Here is a 13,378-nt window from a genome sequence, read left to right on the forward strand (position 1 = left end):
AACAGGTATGGTGCCCTGACAATGAGGAACCACCCACAAAGGTGGAGGAGGAGAAGCCATCTACCCCCAAGGCTGGGAAGATCACAGCCACCACTCCCAAGAGGAAATATATGATAGTGATGACTGGTGACTCTTTTTTGAGAGGCCCCCAGCTGTTGTCCTGACATGACATGTCCTGACATGGAGGTAAGCTGCCTGCCAGGGGCCCATATCGGAGACGTTACAGAGGGATTGTTGAGGATCATCCGGCCCTCTGACTACTACCCCATGCTACTCATCCATGTGGGCACTAAAGATACTGCGAAGTATGACCCTACTGCGAGGTATAAATTAGTAGGGGAAGCAAAAGTGGATGGGAACCTGGGAGGCAGTGACCATGAGACGGTCGAGTTCAGGATCCTGACCAAAGGAAGAAAGGAGAGCAGCGAAATACGGATCCTGGATTTCAGAAAAGCAGACTTTCACTCCCTCAGGGAACTGATGGGCAGGATCCCCTGGGAGAACAACATGAGGGAGAAAGGAGTCCAGAAGAGCTGGCTGTATTTTAAAGAATCCTTATTGAGGTTGCAGGAACAAACCATCCCGATATGTAGAAAGAACAGGAAATATGGCAGGCGACCAGCTTGGCTTAACAGAGAAATCCTTGCTGATCTTGAACACAAAAAAGAAGCTTACAAGAAGTGGAAGATTGGACAAATGACCAGGGAGGAGTATAAAAATATTGCTCAGGCATGCAGGAATGAAATCAGGAAGGCCAAATCACAATTGGAGTTGCAGCTAGCAAGAGATGTTAAGAGTAACAAGAAGGGTTTCTTCAGGTATGTTAGCAACAAGAAGAAAGTCAAGGAAAGAGTTGGCCCCTTGCTGAATGAGGAAGGCAACCTAGTGACAGAGGATGTGGAAAAAGCTAATGTACTCAATGCTTTTTTTCCCTCTACCTTCACGAACAAGATCAGCTCCCAGACTACTGCACCGGGCAGCACAGCATGGGGAGGAGGTGACCAGCCCTCTGTGAAGAAAGAAGTGGTTCAGGAGTATTTAGAAAAGCTGGGATGAGCATCCACAGAGCCGGATGCGCTGCATCCGAGGGTGCTAAAGGAGTTGGCAGATGTGATTGAAGAGCCATTGGTCATTATCTTTGAAAACTCATGGCAATCGGGGGAGGTCCCAGATGACTGAAAAAAGGCTAATGTAGCACCCATCTTTAAAAAAGGGAAGGAGGAGGATCTGGGGAACTACAGGCCAGTCAGCCTCACCTCAATCCCTGGAAAAATCATGGAGCAGGTCCTCTAGTAATCAATTTTGAAGCAGTTCAAGGAAAGGAAAGTGATCTGGAACAGTTAGCATGGATTCACCATGGGCAAGTCATGCCTGACTAACTTGACTGCCTTCTATGAGGAGATAACTGTAGCCCCTTGGGGGGGCGGGGGCTGCTAGCCCGCTCCCCAGAGGAGAGGAGTGAGGGACCCCAGCTGCGGACATCATCAAAAAAAATAAAATAAAAAAAAATTATGAGATAACTGGCTCTGGATGAGGGGAAAGCAGTGGACGTGTTATTCCTTGACTTTAGCAAAGCTTTTGATAGTATTCTTGTCAGCAAGTTAAAGAAGTATGAGCTAGATGAATGGACTATAAGGTGGATAGAAAGCTGGCTAGACTATCGGGCTGAACAGGCAGTGATCAATGGCTCCATGTCTAGTTAGCAGCTGGTATCAAACAGTGTGCCCCGGGGTCGGTCCTGGGGCCGGTTTTGTTCAACATCTTCATTAACGATCAGGGGGATGGTGTGGATTGCACTCTCAGCAAGTTTGCAGATGACACTAAACTGGGAGGAGTGGTAGATAGGCTGGAGGGTAGGGACAGGATACAGAGGGACCTAGACAAATTAGAGGATTGGGCCAAAAGAAATCTGATGAGGTTCAACAAGGACAAGGGCAGAGTCCTGCACTTAGGATGGAAGAATCCCATGCACTGCTACAGACTAGGGACCAAGTGACTAGGCAGCAGTTCTGCAGAAAAGGACCTAGGGGTTACAGTGGATGAGAAGTTGGATATGAGTCAACAGTGTGCCCTTGTTGCCAAGAAGGCAAACAGCATTTTGGGCTGTATAAGTAGGAGCACTGCCAGCAGATCAAGGGACATGATCATTCCCCTCTATTCGGCATTGATGACACCTCATCTGTAGTACTGTGACCAGTTTTGGGCCCCACACTACAAGAAGGATGTAGAAAAATTGGAGAGTGTCCAGCAGAGGGCAATAAAAATGGTTAGGGGGCTGGAGCACATGACTTTTGAGGAGAGGCTGAGGGAACTGGGATTATTTAGTCTGCAGAAGAGACAAATGGGGGGGGGGGCGATTTTAAGATATATTATAGCTCCAAGATATCTCATCATGGAATAGAGATTAGAAATTTGAATTCTATAGTATGAGACAACATATTCATATAATGTTTAAGAAAAGTTTTGTAAATGAGTTCCAATAGTTCCAATCTTATGGGAGTCCATGGGCTTTTGTATAGATTATTTAGGTTAAACTTTCTATCTACCCAATGGGATTCAGTACTCAGTCTAGAAGATACCATCAGAGATGTTTAGTTTTGCAGTTCTCAAACAGTGTATTTGTGTCTCCAGAGATGACATGCTTGTTAACAGCAAAAATGTTTTAAAATAAATATACAGAGGTGAGAAATAACAGACCTCAACCCTATTGTCCCTCTGCAAATTTATGTATAGAATCAATCCCTTACCTCTCTCTAAAAGTGCAAAATTTCAAAAGTTCAATGGTAGAAGATTGTTGGGGGTGGAATAGATCCGAACAAGGAGAAGAAGTCTGGAGATAAATGTGAGACGGGAGGGACAGACAGTAGAAACAGAAGTGAAACTGTTTGAGCAGCATTTTCTAGAAGTCTTGAGGTCTTTCTGAGTATAGCCTTCATTGATTTGAGATCTACCATACCATTCTCTCACTAGAAGGGAAAACCTCTAATGGCAGCAAGCCGTAAAGAGAGACCCAGTTTGGGAATATTTTAAATGAAGTTCCTCTACCTGTGAGTAAAACAGGCATGCATGCAAAATGCAAACAGTGCAACAAAGAAATGCAAGGCCTGGTTGCCCGAATGAAACATCATGAGAAGTGTTCCTTCTCAAGAGGAAGCTGCGTTGAAGATGATGAAAGGAACATGTCTGAACATGCAGGATCTTCAGGATGGTAAACTTTTATTTTACACTTCTTTCTTAAGGACTGCCTGTCTTCCTTCTTGACTATTCTTGAATTTTCATGTTTGAGGAAAAAATATAGTTGTCATTCTACGGTACTATCACTTTAGATGCAATTGTGATAAAAAATAAATAGCTGAAATAGGCAGATCTTCCTTTTACAATTTCACCTTTAAAGTAGTACGGAGTGTCAGTTAACGCAATGAGTAATACCCTAAATAAGCAGTATGGTAATAATAATTAACTAACTGCACTGACTTATTTTGTTTAGAAGAATCCATCCTCTGAAGATTATCCACCTTCAAGATCACTATCATTTTGTATAGTTTCAGAGTTATCTGCCAATGATAGCGTTTCAATCACATCATGTATGTCACATAGCCACAGTATATCACCTCTAGCAAAACGAAAAAACAATTCTCCATCATCCAGACACAACCATAAAATAAGTCTGTGATAAGAACCAGCAGATTACCACAGAAGAAGGGAATTCCTAACAGAAACAACTGATACATCAGGAAATGGACACATAGCAGAATACTTACAAGTAGCAGCAATAAAAGCTATATCAAACTGTGGGGAAAAAATTCAAATGTCTAGTACACAGCTTGGTCACAGACAATGCTGCAAATGTATCCAAGACGAGAAGAACCTATTTACAAGGGAGTGAAGAGAGTCCCAAGCTAACAACATACGGTTGCAGTGCTCATTTAGTGCACCTCCTAGCCAAAGACTTCAGTGTTCCAGAAATAAAGGCTAATGTTGTTGAAATTGCAGAATCCTTCCGTAACAACTGCTTTGAAGCAGCTGCTCTGAAAAAAGTGGGAGGAACCAAGCTAACTCTCCCACAAGATATGCGAGGGAATTCAGTAGTGGACTGTTTTGAGCACTGTATCAAGAACTGGCCTAATCCGATGACAAGTTTGTGAACAAAATCATAAAAAAAAACAGATGGCACTGTCACAGCCAAAGTTCTCAACATTGGGCTTAAGAGAAATGTTGAACACATGCCGAGTACTCTGAAGCCTATTTCTGTAGGCTTGAACAAAATGCAGGGAAATACACCTCTACGCCAATAGAACGCGGTCCTCAGGAGACTAAAAAAAATCTCAAAGCATTATAGGTGAGACCGCATTGTATCAAACTTGCTTTGGCACCCCCCGTTCCTTATTTCCTGACTGCCCCCTCCAGAGACCCCCATCCCTAATCACCCCCAGAACCCCACCCCCTATCCAACCCCCCTGTTCCCTGTCCCGACTGCTTCGACCCCTATCCACACCCCTCGCCCCAACAGGCACTCACCTGCAACGGCGGGAAGCGGAGCAATGCGGCCCCAGCCCACTTCACTCCGCCACCTCCCAGCCATGGCACTCCATTTCCTGCCGCCGGTGAGTGCAGGGAGGTTGGGGAAAGGACGCCCCCTGCACTCACCTGCGGCAGGAAGCTGAGAGATGCGGCCCCAGCCTACTCCGCTTTCCTTGCCCCAGCCCCAGCCATGTCGCTGTGGGCAGGGTTGGGGAAAGGTCCCGCACTCACCTGCGGCGGGAAGCAGAGCACCGCGGCTGGGAGCTGGTGGAGTGGAGCGGGCTGGGGCCAGGCTGCTCCGCTTCCACCACTGCCGGTGAGTGCGGGGGGGATCCCTTCCCCCAAGCCCCCTCCCGCGAGCGACACGGCTGGGGCTGGGGCAAGGGATGCGGAGCTAATCCTTCGGGCCACTCTGGGACTGCGGGGCCCCCAAATGTGCCCCCCGCACAGCTCCTGCCTCCCAGACCCTGGTGGAGGGGAGCCCCTGAACGCCCCCGAGACCCTCTGCCCCTTATCCAACCCCTCAGCCCCGGCCCAGCCTGGCCCCCTTAACACGCTGCTCAGAGCAGCGTGTCGGAGCTTTACCAGGTTACATGCGCGCCCGCGTTATATCGGATCGCGTTATATCGGGGTAGAGGTGTAGATGTTTTACTGCTGACACTGTTGAAATTTGAAAGGAACTGAGTGACATCTTAAAAAGAGAAATATGCAATGACAAGAGTTAAATTAGAAGCATTAAAAAAAATGAACGGGACAAGCACAATCTCCAACTCATTTTCTTGCAAAAATTCTCAATACTCCATATCAAGGTCAAACCTTAAGTGCTGAAGAAGAGGAGTTGGCTATGACATGGACATCCAGCAATCATCCCTCCATAATGCCAACTATAATAAACTTCAGCGCTAAGGGTGAACCATGCAAATAAATTGATTAGTCTCTAAGGTGCCACAAGCACTCCTTTTCTTTTTGCGAATACAGACTAACACGGCTGTTACTCTGAAACAAGAAATATATGTTTGCTGATGAGGTTTTAAAGAAAGTCACACCAGTGAACTGGTGGAAGTCACTTAAGCACTTGGATTTAGAGACTGCTGAAGTGATCATCTCACTTTTAACAGCAGTAGCTTCTTCTGCCGATGTAGAAAGAATATTTTCTTCCTTTGGACTAATTCATTCCACATTGAGAAATCATTTGGGACCCGAAAAAGCAGGAAAGCTTTTTTTTCCTTCTCCAGATTACAAACAGGAAAATGAAGGTGAAGACCATTGAGTTAGCTGCAGAAGCCAATATTTTAAGTTTCTCATGCTGACCTGGCTGACGCAGTCAATTTAATTTTTGTTTTTATTATTTCATTTAACTATTTTAGTTAACAATTTTAACAAAAACAAACCTGATTTTAAAAAACTTGAATGTTTAACTAAATTCAAAAATTCATATGCTTGTTTTGTTAAATTATTATGTTTGCTGTTGAAGAAAAGAAATCCAGAATACATAATGTTTTCTTTTAGTTAAATAAAACAATTTAAATGTCTGTCTGGTGATGTTCTCCTCCTAATACAGCACGGCAAGAAAATCCTCCAAATATTTATGATTAACCTGTTGAATTGGAGATAGATATTTATGAAGTCATTGGGAGGTGAACTGTTTCAATTACCTTTAGTAAATGAAATAACCAAACAATCATTCATTTTCTGATATAGCTGTAAAACTAGTCTGAAATGTTTAAATCAAATCCATCCTGTTTTAAATAACTAACAGAATCATCCAAAACATAGGACTTGGTAGTAACGGGGGACTTCAACTACACAGACATCTGTTGGGATAACACCACAGCAGGGCACAGATTATCCTACACGTTCTTGGAATGTATTGGAGACATTTTCTAATTTCAGAAGGCGGAGAAAGCTACTAGGAGAGAGGCTGTTCTAAATTTGATTTAGAAAAATAGGGAGGAACTGGTTGAGAATTTGAAAGTGGAAGGCAGCTTGGTGAAAGTGATCATGAAATGATAGAAGGCAGAACAGCAAAATAAAAATAATGGATTTCAAGAAGGCAGACTTTAGCAAACTCAGGGAGTTTGTAGGTAAGATCCCATGGGAAGCAAATCTAAGGGGAAAAACAATTGAAGACAGGTGTCTTCAAAGAGACATTATTAAAGGCACAAGGAAAGGGCACTGCATAGGAAAGATAGGAAGTATGGCAAGAGACCACCCTGGCTTAACCGAGAGATCTTCAATGATCTGAAAGTCAAAAAAAAGAGTCCTACAAAAAGTGGAAACCTAGGTCAAATTACAAAGAATGAATATAAGCAAATAACGCAAGGATGGGGAGAGACATTAGAAAGGCCAAGGCACGAAATGAGATCAAACTAGCTAGAGACATAAAAGGTAACGAGAAAACAGTCAACAAAATACATTAGAAGCAAGAGGAAGAGCAAGGACAGAGTAGGCCCCTTACTCAATGGGGGGGGGGGGGGGGAAGACACAACAGAAAATGTGGAACTAGCAGAGGTGCTTAGTGACTTATTTGTTTCAGTTTTCACTTGGAAGGTTAGTGGTGACTGGACGTCTAACATAGTGAATACCAGTGAAAATGATATAGGATCAGAAGAGGCTAAAATAGGGAAAAAACAAGGTAAAAATTACTTAAACAGATTAGATGTTTTCAAGTCACCAAGGCCTGATGAAATACATCCTAGAATAATCAAGGAGCTGACTGAGGAGATAATTGAGCCATTAGTGATTATCTTTGAAAAGTCATGGAAGACTGGAGAGATTCCAGAAGACTGGAAAGGCCAAATATAATGCCATACTACAAAAAGGTTGTCAGTACAACCCAGGGAATTACAGACCAGTCAGGTTAACTTCTGTATCTGGAAAGATAATGGAGCAAATAATTAAGCAATCAATTTGCAAACATATAGAAGATAATAAGGTGGTAAGTAACAGTCAGCATGAATTTGTCAAGAACAAACTGTGTCAAACCAACCTGATAGCTTACGTAGACGTAGACGTGGTATATCTTGACTTTAAAGCTTTTGATACTGTCTCACATGACATTCTCATAAACTAGGGAAATGCAACCTAGATGGAGCTACTATAAGGTGGGTGTAAAACTGGTTGGAAAACCGTTCCCAGAGAGTAGTTATCAGTGGTTCACAGTCATGCTGGAAGGACATAATGAGTGAGGTCCCACAGGGATCAGTTCTGGATCCAGTTTTGCTCAGTTTATCTTCATCAATTATTTAGATAATGGCATAGAGAGTACACTTATAAAGTTTGTGGACCAAGCTGGGAGGAGTGGTACACGCTTTAGAGGATAGGATTAAAATTCAAAATGATTTGGACAAACTGGAGAAATGGTCTGAAGTAAATAGGATGAAATTCAATAAGGACAAATGCAAAGTACTCCATTCAGGAAGAGCAATCAGCGGCACACATACAAAATGGGAAATGACGGCCTACGAAGAAGTACAGCGGAATGCGATCTGGGGGTCATAGTGGACCACAAGCTAAATATGAGTCAACAGTGTAATGGTGTTGCAAAAAAGCAAACATCATTCTGGGATGTATTAGCAGGAGTGTTGAAAGCAAGACACGAAAAGGAATTCTTCTGCTCTATTCTGCGCTGATTAAGCCTCAACTGGAGTATTATGTCCATTCTGGGTGCCACATTTCAGGAAAGATGTGGACAAATTGGAGAGAGAGTCCAGAGAAGAGCAAAAAAAAATGATTAAAGGTCTAGAAAACATGACTTATGAGGGAAGATTGAAAAAACTGGGTTTGTTTAGTCTGGAGAAGAGAAGACTAAGAGGGGACATGATAACAGTTTTCAAGTACATAAAAGGTTGTTACAAGGAGGAGGGAGAAAAACTGTTTTCCTTAACTACTGAGGATAGGACACGAAGCAATGGGCTTAAATTGCAGCAAGGGAGGTTTAAGTTGGACATTAGGAAAAATGTCCTGTCAGGATGGCTAAGCACTGGAATAAACTGCCTAGAGAGGTTGTGGAACCTCCATCATTGGAGATTTTTAAGAGCAGGTTAGACAAACGCTGTCAGGGATGGTCTAGATAATACAGTAACTCCTCACTTAAAGTCATCCCAGTTAACATTGTTATGTTGCTGGTCAATTAGGGAACACACTTATTTAAAGTTGTGCAATGCTCCCTTACAACACTGTTTGGCAGCCGCCTGCTTTGTCCACTGCTTGCAGGAAGAGCAGCTTGTTGCAGCTAGCTGGTGGGGGCTTGGAACCAGGGTGGACCAGCAGCCCCCCAGCAGCTCCCCGCTCCCTTAAGTTCCCTGTGCAGAAGCTGGTCAGCAGGCTAACAACTGCCAGCAGTTCAGCTGTCCCTCCCCCCCACTGCCATGTGCTGCTCCTGCCCTCTGCCTTAGAGCTGCTCCTAGGAGCCTCCTGCTTGCTTTGCAGGGGAGAGGGGAAGAGGGGGACTAATGTCAGGGTGTCCCCCTCCCCCCTACTCCTGCCCTCCACTTACCCCTTCTCCATATAGAGCGGGGGGAGACACAAGAGGGCTCAGGATAGAGAGCTGGCCGCAACTGCTGTCTCAACTTCCTGATCTTTTTAAATGTACTTAAAATGTGGTGTCAGTGTATTCACAGGAGAGATGCACATCTCCCTCTCTCTCTCACACACACACACACAGGGTGTGTGTTTCTGTCTCCCATGCTGTCTCCCCTCCCTCCATTCGTGCTGCCTTGTAGAGTGTGAGGCTACATTAACAACGTGTTAACCCTTGAGGGCTCAGCCGAATGCTAGTTCATCATTTAGCAGTAAGGCATTCCCTGTGAAATATCCCACCCTCTAACTTCACCAGCTCAACCAAGCTTCACAATCATCATTGCGGTGTACAGTATTAAATTGTTTGTTTAAAACTTATACTCTGTGTGTGTGTACATATGCATAAACACACACACATTATATATATTAGCTTTTTGTCTGGTGAAAAATATTTCCCTGGAACCTAATCTCCCCCACCCCCATTTACACTAATTCTTATGGGGAAATTGGATTCGCTTAACATCGTTTTGCTTAAAGTCGCATTTTTCAGGAACATAACTATAACGTTAAGCAAGGCGTTAATGTACTTATTCCTGCCATGAGTGCAGGGGACTGGACTAGATGAGCTGTCAAGGTCCCCTCCAGTCCTATCATTCTATGTCCTAACTTTAAAAGATATTAAATAACTAGAGTATGAGAAGGATGAATCATGCCAAAAACATTATACAGAAGAACTACGTTATTTTCCTCATAATAGTATTTTCAATGTTAATGTGCTAATACCTTCAAAAATACCCACTAATTCAGCTTTTTATTTAAATGGCCATAAGAACATTCCTGCTGATAGTGACATTATTATAAAAAGTAATAATAAATGGGGACAACCTCTCCCACTCCACAAACTGTAAAACAATTCCTATCTTGCTTGAAGAGTGATTTCACAATTCGAAAAGGGCTTTCATTGTTCAGCCATTTCACTTTCATATCAAACCATAGTTATTTTTTAAATTATTAAACCACCATAATCATGTACTGATTTAGGTATTTTGAATAAATGAGCAGTTGACTTTGTATCTGTCCAACATTACTAAGAGCTGAAAATGCCCCTTTGTCACTTGAAGGGAAATTTGTCCATAACTTTAATTTATGTATCTTTATTATTTAAATGTCTATACACAGTTCTAGATGCTTACAAATTGTAAAATAAACCACTCTGATGTCTATACACATTAGAATACTAGCTGCATAAAAAATTGACCTATGCCAGTAAGCTTATTTACACACAAAAGAATTCGTTATGCAATCATTAAGGTTGCTACACAAGTGACATAACCCCAAAAGGAAGTGGAAAAATACATCAAAGACTAATAGTACACACCCTCTATTCCCCCATCCACTTTACCACTACCACACACAACAATCTTTACCTTAACTCCACTCCCCTTCCCCTGATTACCACCCTCCCTTCTGCACACACTTCTTTACTAAAATGGCCCCTTCCCAATACTATTAGTTGTGAATGTTAACAGACAGGTTTTAATTAAATGAAACATTTTAGCACAGGTCATATGTATCCATCAGGTCAGCAGTTTGTCATTGAGGGAGATGCACATAATTCATATTTTAGAACAGTGGTTTTCAAACTGTGGTCCACGGACCCCTGGGGGTCCACAGACTATGTCTAAGATTTCCAAAGGGTTATGCACCTCCATTCAAAAATTTTTACAGGTCCACAAATGAAAAAAAGTTGAAAACCATGTTTTAGAACAAACCCTGTATTGTATAACTTATCTGGGCTACAAAAAAAAAAAAAAAAAAGAGGCAGTCATTAAAACAGATGGAGTTTAGAACCAGAAGGGACCATTAGATCATGTAGTCAAACCTCCTATACATCAGACGCCATTATATTTCACAGTTACCCATATACTAAGCCCAATAATTTGTGTTTGATTGGCTAAAACATGTCTTCCACAAAGGTATCCAGTCTTGGTTTGAAGATATCAAGAGATAGAGAGTCTGTCACTTATCTTAGTAATTTGTTCCAATGGTTAATCATGCACTGTTAAAAACATGGGCCTTACTTCTAGTTTAAATTGGTCTGGCTTCTGCTTCCAGCCATTACTCTGCTAGAGTCAAGAACCTGTTAGTATCTGGTATTTTCTCTCTGCGAAGGTACTTATACATGTGAGCCAGCTAGGGTCTAGCTGCATCTCAGACTTCAGCTGAACACTCTGAAAGCAGTGACAAGGAAATAAGTATGTAAAATTAGTGAATGCTGTTGTATACTTTAACTGTAACACTATCAACTTTCCATTTAGCCGATTTTTTGTTCAAACCCTAATTACTACATTGAATTTGTTAACTTCTCTTACCAATTTAGCGAAAATTACTTATTTTTCTTTCCTACAGGAGATCATTGTAAACCTTAAGCTGTTGTCTTCAGTTCACATTTAATCTTTTCCTTCTCTCCCCTACATGACCTCTTTGTATTTCTCTTCTACACCGTTCTGCCCCTACTTTGTTTCTTCTCCCCCCAGATTTCTCTTTATATTTCTCTTTTCTAAATTATTCCATCATCTCTCCATGTCCCACCAGCCCCAGTGAACTACTGTAGCGCTTACTTTCAGTACTACTCATTGCTTTCCCAAGCAGCAAAGTTAAATCGTTAGTTAGTTTTCATTATTGCTGTTCAAAACCTTATTTGCAACAGCAAGACTGACAAGACTCTATAGTTAATTTTGATTCTGCTGAAGCTTGTCAAGCTCTGAATAGCAGTGAACATAAGAATGGCCATACTGGGTTAGGCCAATGGTCCATCTACCCCACTGTCCTGTCCTCCAACAGAGGCCAATGCTTCAGAAGAAATAAACAGAACAGGGCTATTATCGAATGATCCATCTCCTGTCATCCAAACCCAGTTTCCAACAGTCGGAGATTTAGGGACACCCAGAGAATGAAGTTGCATCCCTCATCATCTTGGCTAACAGCCACTCATGGACCCATCCTCTATGAACTTATCTAATTTTTTATTTTTAACCCCATTATATTTTTGGCCTTCACAAGATCCCCTGAAAGTGAGTTCCATAGGTTGACTATGCATTGGGTGAAGGAGTGTTTCCTTTTGTTGTTGTTTTTTTAAAATTGCTGCCTTTTAATTTCATCAGGTAACACATGAACCAAGTGTTACCCAATGAAAATATAATTTTCACTTCCTTATTTGCTTTCTCCACACCATTAATGATTTTATAGACCTCTGTCATATCCCTCCCCTTAGTAGTCTCTTTTCTAAGATGAACAGTTGCAGTCTTTTAAATCTCTCCTCATATAGAAGTTGTTCCATACCCATAATCATTTTTGTTGCCCTTCTCTGTACTTTTTCCAATTCTAATGAAGCCATCTGTCTGCAGACACAGGAAGACAATAATGCATGTTTACTCCTGGCCCATCTTTGAAGCTTACCATCAAAACCGTAAGGACTAAAAGTTTTTTTTTCCTAACGAAAACGTAGATGCTGAAAAGGATAACAGCAGTTGCCCAAGCAAACTTCCCAAATGTCAGAGAAGTATAGATTTTTTTAAAGCCCTGCTCATAAAATTGCTCACACGAAACACTTGAGGAATAAAGAGAGAAATAAAAAGGAGATGAAAACAGAAGGAGAATGGGGAAAGAAAATAAGATGCTGTTTTGGCTTTTACTTTCACTTTATTTGAAAAATAATGAGGCAGGGAAAAAAAGGGAACAGTCACTGCCACCAACCATGGTTAGGGCTAAGATTTTGTCATGGATATTTTTAGTAAAAGTCAGGGACAGGTCACTGGCAACAAAGAAAAATTCGCAGAAGCCCATGATCTGTCCCTGACTTTTACTAAAAATATCCATGATAAACTGGGAAGGGACTGGGGCAGCTGCGGGTGACTGAGAGCTCAGGGGCCCCCACCACCCATGAGGGCTCAGAGCTCCTGGGGCCCTCTGTGGCAGAAGAAAGCTGCCAGGATCCCACTGCGCCCCGTGGCAGTAGGGGGCTGCGGGGGTACCCCTGCTGCCGCCATGGTGGGAAGCTCCAGTTGTCCCTCTGCCCCAGGGCGGTGAGCTGCCGGGGTCCCCCTGCCACCGCCGCAGTGGCCTGGGAGCTGCCGGGGTTCACCCGCCGCCCATGGTGGCTGGGAGCTGCTGCCTCAGGCAGTGGGGTACCTCACAGCTCACTGCTGCAGCAGGAGGCAACAGGATCCTGCAGCTCCCAGCCTCAGAGGCTGAAGTCACGGATTCGGTGACTTCCAGTAACAAAGTCATAGCCTTAACCATGGTCTTCAGCAAGTCGAGTGAGGCCAAAATTTTC

At 42.8% G+C, this 13,378-nt stretch overlaps 1 protein-coding gene across 1 annotated transcript in view; it reads right to left on the minus strand.

The window, feature by feature from the left end:
• The window catches only part of LOC144270751 (CREB-binding protein), a 190,033-nt gene that overhangs the window by 156,526 nt on the left and 20,129 nt on the right, over positions 1 to 13,378 (minus strand). The gene's annotated exons all lie outside the window — the stretch shown is intronic.

This window comes from Eretmochelys imbricata, chromosome 10 (assembly GCF_965152235.1).
Source record: "Eretmochelys imbricata isolate rEreImb1 chromosome 10, rEreImb1.hap1, whole genome shotgun sequence".
NCBI lineage: Eukaryota > Metazoa > Chordata > Testudines > Cheloniidae > Eretmochelys > Eretmochelys imbricata.